The sequence below is a fragment of the Bos taurus genome, chromosome 13, assembly GCF_002263795.3.
Source record: "Bos taurus isolate L1 Dominette 01449 registration number 42190680 breed Hereford chromosome 13, ARS-UCD2.0, whole genome shotgun sequence".
Lineage (NCBI taxonomy): Eukaryota > Metazoa > Chordata > Mammalia > Artiodactyla > Bovidae > Bos > Bos taurus.
Window position 1 is genome coordinate 57299744 of NC_037340.1, and position 8231 is coordinate 57307974.

Here is an 8231-nt window from a genome sequence, read left to right on the forward strand (position 1 = left end):
TTCAATCCCTGGGTTGGGACGATCCCTTGGAGAAAAAAATGGCAACCCACTCCACTATTCTTATCTGGGAAATCCCATGAACAGAGGAGCCTGGTGGGCTACAGTCCATGGGGTCACAAAAGAGTTGGACATGACTGAGCAACTAAACAACAAAAACCAAAACCAGCCTAGCTGTGTGCAATGAGTAGGTAGTGAGGTGAAGGTCTCCATCTTCATTTAGTAGCCATAGTTCCTTTAAAACCCAGATCAGAAGTACCCTATGGGCACCTGCCTTATCTACAATACCATAAACTGAACGTCTACAAGTCTCCTTAACACCCTTCACAATACCATTCAACAACATCAGGCAAATGCCACCGGAGAAGCCAGGAGCACAATTAAGAGCACCTGGACAGTGTAGACAGTGTAGTGTTTCCTCTTTAAAGGAAAAGCAAAAAGGGGGCCTCAAGGCTTGTCCACATTTAGGTAACAAAAGCAAGTTAGGAAGGGCAGAGGGGAGCGCGGATAAAGCAGAAGGAAGAATGAGAAATGGGTGGATAAAGACGTATTGCTCCAGCTGCTGAGTCCTGGATATCTGTGGCCTGTGCCTTTGTTCACAGTGCATCGAACAAAAGGTTTAATGATCTTAGAAATGATAACCTTTTATTTAGAAATAATTTTGTTACATAAAAGTTGTAAGAATAGTACAAAGAGTTCCCAATATCTTTTACCCAAATTCACCGATTGCTAGTATTTTGCAGTGTATTCTTTATCATTCTCTCTCTGTCAGAACCATTTGAGATTAAACCGCATACATATTGTCCCTTTATCCCTAAACACCTCAGTGTGCATTCGAGGCATTCTCTAATGTAATGACAGCACAGTTATCACATTCAAGAAATTGTTCATTAACATAATACTCTTACCTAGTCTACAGTTGCGAGGTGGGGGGTGATGGTTGGGATGAAAGAAAAGACAGAATCAGAGGGCAGATGAATAATGAGTGCTGCTCCAAGTTCCACCTCCTCCCACCGTCTCAACAATGTCCTTCAGAGCAACTTTTTCTGGCCCAGTGTCCAATCCACTATGATGCCTTGCATCCAGAAATAACTGACTTTTGACTTCTTCTTTATTAAGTTGGACATCTTGGACATCAGCACTAAACATCCATTGGCCTAGTTGAAAGATGCTTGGAGTGTAATTGAAGTGAAGGTATCTTGAGAATTGGCAGGGAAGTTAAGGAAGTATGGAAAAGATAGAAAGAACCCTGAAAAGGAACAGCTGAACGTGCACTAAGAGAACCCTGTGCTCAGGTGCCTGATGTCATCTGAGTGATCCCCTGTTAAGTTACAGAGACACTCGGTTACAAATGCAACTGACCCTTGCCCCGGAAGAGATGACAGATCTTTTCAATAGGAACACAGACCACTTCAATACAAAGTGGTCAGTGGCATAAATGCCAAGACCCATTGCTCACCTGCGGAATCCTAGTGCACTGCTGGTTCATCTTATTCTCACTACTCAGAGACGTAAAAGCCCTGGGCTTGAGTCTCTAGCATCAGTTCAGTCAAGTATTTCACTACCACAGAGCACTAGCATCTCATAGGATTTGGAGCGCATTCTCCCTTTTGCGTGGCCAACTACATGCTGATAATCTTACAGACATCCCAAATTTCTTCTTTCTTCTTCAGGCCTGCTCTCCGAAACTTCCCTCTTTGTATCAGTTCTGTTTGAATCAGGCTCTTTGAACTTCAAAAAATCTACATTTCTCAACCCAGGTCAAATAAAAGATAATAACTGAAGACCCTCTGCAGTGTAGGAATGGCACAAGACATCTCTAGGACGGTTTCAGCAAGGAATTAGAAAACTCCAGGGAAGAATAGGAACTTCAGGGTTTCAGGTAGGTGTCCAAAAGCAATGACAAATGTCAGTACAAGTTCATACTAGTGTGAAAATTTCAGTTCTTTTAAAAATAATTTTCCTATATCTCTTGAGAAACCAGAAAATCATGAGTCCTCTTTGGCTCTTAGAAAAGAACATTACTAAAGACATATTTCGGCCTTCATCATACATCTTTTTAGATTGCACGTGAAGTAATTTGGATGGCATGTGGTGAAATTTACCTCTATGTTCCGACGCCAGCGAGTCTTCTTAGTGAATCACGAGGAGAAGCTGAGTTCCGATGCTTCCTGCTGGCGCTCCAAGTCTACACAGCTGAAACAAGTATTACCCTTGCAGCAGGGTGCCAGGGAAGAGAAAATTAAAAATATGAAATGTCAGTGCTCCAGAAGTTACATGGTGTCGGTACAAATAATACAATCATGCATCATTCATCTACCGTTGTTTTGTTCGGTGTTCCCTGGTAATTTTTCAGGAAGCCTAAGTTTGTGGTACAATGATAAAAGTTAACAAGTAATTAGCATCAGGAAGGAATCAACTCTGAAAGAGCACAAGAGAAACTTGCTGTGGGGATAAAAATGCTCCAGCTTGATTGCAGTGCTGGTTGTAAACAAAGTCATGGCTACTCAGTGCGGCTACAGGGTAAATTTTATTGTATGTAAATTCTACCAGATAAATCTGACCCTTAAAAAGGGGAGAAGTAATTAGGATGCTACCAAGGAAGTGAAAAGACAGCCTACAGAATGGAGAGAAATATTTGCAAAGCGTGTATCAAAGAAGTCTAGTATCGATATATAAAAACAACACACCAACAAAAGGCAAATCATTTTAAAGTGGTCAAAAATCGGCCGTTCCTCAAAAAATTAAACATAGAATTACCCTAATGAGCCAGCAATTCCTCTCCTAGGTACATACTCAAAAGACTTGAAAACAGATATTCAAACAAAAATTTGTACCTATTTTCATGACAGCGCTATTCACAACAGCCAAAGGTAGAAGCAACCCAAATGCCCATGGACAGATAAATGGAGAAACAAATTGTGATCTATATGCGCAGTGGAATGGTATATACTCAGTCATGTCCAACTCTTTGCAACCCCATGGACTGCAGCACACCAGGCTTCCCTGTCCATCACCAACTCCCGGAGCTTGCTCAAACTCACGTCCATTGAGTTGGTGATGCCATCCAACCATCTCATCCTCTGTCGTCCCCTTCTCCTCCTGCCCTCAATCTTTCCCACCATCAAGGTCTTTTCTAGTGAGTCAGTTCTTCGCATCAGGTGGCCAAAGTATTGGAGTTTCAGCTTCAGCATCAGTCCTTCCAATGAATATTCAGGACTGATTTCTTTTAGGATGGACTAGTTTGATCTCCTTGCTGTCCAAGGGACTCTCAAGAGTCTTCTCCAACATCACAGTTCAAAAGCGTCAATTCTTCAGCTCTCAGCTTTCTTTATCGTCCAACTCTCACATCCATACAAGACTACTGGAAAAACCATAGCTTTGACTAGACGGATCTTTGTTGGCAAAGTAATGCTGCGCAGCCCAACTAGAACAACCCCTGGGGAAATCTTAGAAACGAGGCGCCCCCTGGTGGTCCTCTTGACCAGGGCTCATGGCAGATTCCAGAGAATTCTATTCTTGCTGTGATGCACCAAGCAATTCATTTTATCTCGGTTTTTTAAATTGTTTTGATAGTTGAGATTACTTTCATCTTAACCCTTTGTTGAATATCTTATATTTTAGAGACTATTTATTATATACTTATTTACAGTTGCATCCCAAGTTCAAAAATTAGTAGTGTGTACCTATAGCATTAAAATTTCAACTCTTCACCATAAACAACAAAAACAACAACAGCACAGCAAGAGAATCCAAACCCATCTCTCACTCAATATAGAACTTTTCAAGCTTTATTTACATTAACATAGTCATTATGCCTTTGATGGGAAATGTTTATTTCATAGAGGAGAGAATGAGTACATTGCAAAGGAGATTAATCATTTCCTATAAGTAACTAACATTATCTTAGCAGCCTTAGGGCTATCTTCAGCTTGGAATGAGTATCTTATTATTTATATTATCTACCGTATGTCCTACTTATTCTCTGCCTCATTTATTTTTATGAAAATAACTTGCAGAGTTTTTAGTTCTGATGAATGATTTTGCTTATTTGCTTTTGAGCATTGATCAGGCACGAGTTCTAAGATAAACACTTAATTTGAGTGTAGAAGAGCAAAGAGAAGCAAAATGAATTAATTTGCCAATCCACTATCATCAGTGAATATTAAAGTACATATAAATCATCACTATTCTGAATGATTCTATGGGGTTGGTGAACTTCCCCATAAAGAGCCAGTGAGGAAATACATTAGATACCTCTGGCCAGAAGGTTTCCACCACAACTACTAGACTCTGCTGTTGCAACACAGAAGCTTCCAGAAGCAGTCTGTAAGCAAACAAATGTGGCCATCTTCCAATAAAACTTTATTTACCAAATGACATGCCCGATTTGGCTTGCAGGCTATAATCTGCTGACCCCTACTATAGTGAACCATTTTTCTCCATTGGTGCCTTCAATTTTGGAAAACAGTTTTGGACTCTACATACTAAAAATGTCAAGCAACAATATGGACTTCATAATTCTATTCCTACATTCCTAACATTATCTTAGCAGCCTTAGGGTTATCTTCAGCTTGGAATGAGTATCTTATTATTTATATTATCTATCGTATGTCCTACTTATTCTCTGCCTCATTTACTAGTATTTACTCGGTATTTTCTTGATTGTATACTGAAGGATATTTATGAAGAAATGTATTAAATCTTAAACTTTTTATTGCATCTGAGTAAGTTACAACAGTTTAATACTTTGTCATATGGTACATAAGTCATCTTTATAGTTTAGTTACAAAAATTTACCAACCCAGTTTTTTTATTATCATTATCTGGGCAGCCTTCTAACAGACATTAAAATGATGAAAACATAATTCTCTTCTACCCACAGGAATTCTTGCTTTCCCAGGCATATATTCTGGTTATTATCTCAAAAGTTTTAGGAAAGTACATGTTTTTATATTTTCATTCTAACGTCTGTCTTGTTCTATATAAAATCTCCTAAAGAATTGTATAAATTTTATTAGAAGGGCTATAAGCTTTCTGGCTGATACATGCTTACATTATTTGCATTTAACTTAATTAGATTTTTGAAGGGAATGCTATAAAATCAGATCTAGTGTTTTTATGACATTTGAAATTTGTTTCCTATCCAGTTCATGGTATCAGTAATCAAGGATATTATTTTGAAAGCAGTTTATATAACTGTATCGTGATGTTTTTTGATGTTTTAAAAAACTGTCTAGACGGTAAGACCAATCAAGACTGTGACTTTTGATTTTTTTTTTAATACTGTGGCTCATGGGTTTTTAGCCAAATCTTCATTTATGTAAAATATTTTCATTTTGAATCATACTTTTCCCTCATGATAAGAGGGAATATCTTTATTTTGAGATTATAAACTACTCAGTATCCCAATTTCCTTAAGAATCTTACAGGTGGAGTATTGACACAGTCTTGTGTTTATCAAGCAGATTCATTTTTAAATGAGATTATGCATTTGTTTTGCCACAGACAGTCATCAACCATGGTAGGTCTACAGCCACTGGAGATCCAGAAGACCCAGGCTAGAGTACCTTATTCCTAGTTTTCTTTTTTTCAACAGCTAATGATATTTTGCTGGAAGAAATTTGGAAATGAATAAGGTAATTTGCCCCATCTGTGAATAAAACCCAATATATAAGGCAGGTCCATACTTTCCCTTTATGTCAGAGTTTTTATTTGCACCATATGTCTGTAACTTACAAAGCACCCCCTGAATGCCTCAGTAGAAGGAAAGGGGCCTGGGACTTACCATATTCTCATCTCTACATGGCAGGTATCCTTTGATTTTCTAGAGTTAAATAGAGATAATTGGTAAATCAACCAATATACTGCTCAATCAGTATCCCAAGGGAAACCTGAACAAATCAAAACCTAATAAGAAGCCAGCATTTGTCTTAAGGTCTCTTTAAGTCCCAGAATCCAGAATCAGTGTCGTAACGAGCAAAAGTCTGGAATGTTCCAAAGAAACACAGTAATGTCTGCCACAGAGGACATAATTGGATAAAATTTTGATTTACTCTAGTACTTGGCTCTTAGAGCGAAGATTTATTTTCCACTTTCTTTTGAAATGCTTCACATATATGGAGCGGATGAAATGATAAATGCCTGAGAAGGAACATTAAAAACTGTTTAAATGGAGTACTGAAATAAGGGTAGCTCAGCTGTTTCTTTTTTTCCTTTTTTTATTATAGGGAACCTGTTGGGTGCACAGCTGGAAATGGCTGGACAGCTTCTTTAAACCGTGGTCTCTGCCAACACCAGAGGAACTCTTCCAGGGACTCAGCCCCCCTCTTCTCTCAGGGTGGGTATTGCTTTTGGCTGAGATGTGGCACTGCCTGGCCAGGTGAAACAATTAACAGTACTTTTTAAAAAATGTTAAATTTTAAATGATTTTAACTAGGAAGTATACTCCCAAGTTCAATATTATCCAGTCTTCCCTCATCTACGCTGAGTCTTTACTGTCTTTGTCATAGCCCTGAATTATCTGTACCATTACTCACTTTACATTTTTCCCAAAAGTAGACTTGTTTATTTTACCTAAATAGATCTGTTTTCAAAGCGAGCTTCATAAAACTAACATGGACGGAAAAACCAGTTATCACCAGCTTGGAACAGAAAATCGCCCTACGAAATGACTAAGCAACTATTAGGCCTACCTGCCTGTCATTTCCGTTCTGAACCTTTTCTGTGCCTCTCATTTTCAGTCTTGCTCCAGATCACATTGCCTGAAATTGTACTAAGATGAAAGCATCTCACAATAACAGTAAGAAACCACCATCTAAGTACTTCATTCTCCAGGGTTAGAACGGTGTGATTGCCAGGTCGGCGCCTTCACCGTTTCTCTGGGCTGCCTTTGGTGTAGGTCCACAAGTCCCTGCTTCCCACCTAATAGTCTCCAAAGCTCTCCATTTACCCTGGTAGGGATAACAAGTCCTCCCCTCCCTTCTGCCGAGCCTCACCCTGTGGCCCTAGCTATCTCCCTGGCAATACTGGGCACCTTGCCTGGAGCATGGCAGATGATCCTCAGCCCTTGGTGAAAGAGTGGCTGTCAGTCTCTGCTAACAGAAGAGAAAATCCGACATGATGAGGGGGTGGAGGGGTGGATGGACAGGACTTCATGATAACAGTTAGTACCATCTAGACAAATAATCGTGGATATAGACAGAAACATACAGTTGCAATAACCCCACACAAGGGAAAAAAACTGTAAATTCCACAATGCATTGGAAGAGCTCATTCTTTCATAGAGCAACTCCCTCTCCTTGCTGTTCATGTGATCTCCCTGTTTTTGCATTTTTATCCAGTTTTTTCATTTTTATCCAGAAAGTGGTAAATAAAATATATTTTATTTCATTCTGGTTAAATTGATCTATTTTATATACTTTATGAAAAAATAAAGGGCTCTTATTAATAAGCAAACTATATTTTTATTAAATTATGCTTTATTAAATGCAGTTTGTGAATTTACTTTCTTGACATGCTATCTCTTGGAAGTAGATTTCTTTTGAGTGCATTCAAAAGCCACGTAACATAATTATGTTACTGTAATTGCCTCAATATTATCTCAACTAAGAGGCTTAAGTCTTTGCACAGAAATGCCATAGAGCACTTTGGAGAGCCCCAAGTGTTTGCTCAGCATGCTATATCTGGCTTTTCACTGTGTTATTTTGTCTCACAGGACATAATTCACCCAGTAATACAAATGAGCTCATGTAAAAGTTCCCCAGGTTACTGCGAGGTTCTATGGAGGCACTCTGTGAGTCATCAGAACTAATCCTGATTTTCTATTCCTATTTTCATTATATGACCTATACTTTTTCCTTAATACAAAGTATTGCATGCTAATTATGAGATAGTTGGAAATACAGATAAGAAAAGAATTCAGTCAATGAGAAACTCACCACGTAGTCCCCTAAAACCCCCAACCTAGGAATCACCATCGTTGATGTTTTGGTGTAATTATATATCAGTTCAGTTCAGTTCAGTCGCTCAGTCGTGTCCGACTCTTTGCGACCCCATGAATTGCAGCACGCCAGGCCTCCCTGTCCATCACCAATTCCTGGAGTTCACTCAAACTCACATCCATCGAGTTGGTGATGCCATCCAGCCATCTCATCCTCTGTCATCCCCTTCTCCTCCTGCCCCCAATCCCTCCCAGCATCAGGGTTTTTCCAATGAGTCAACTCTTCACATGA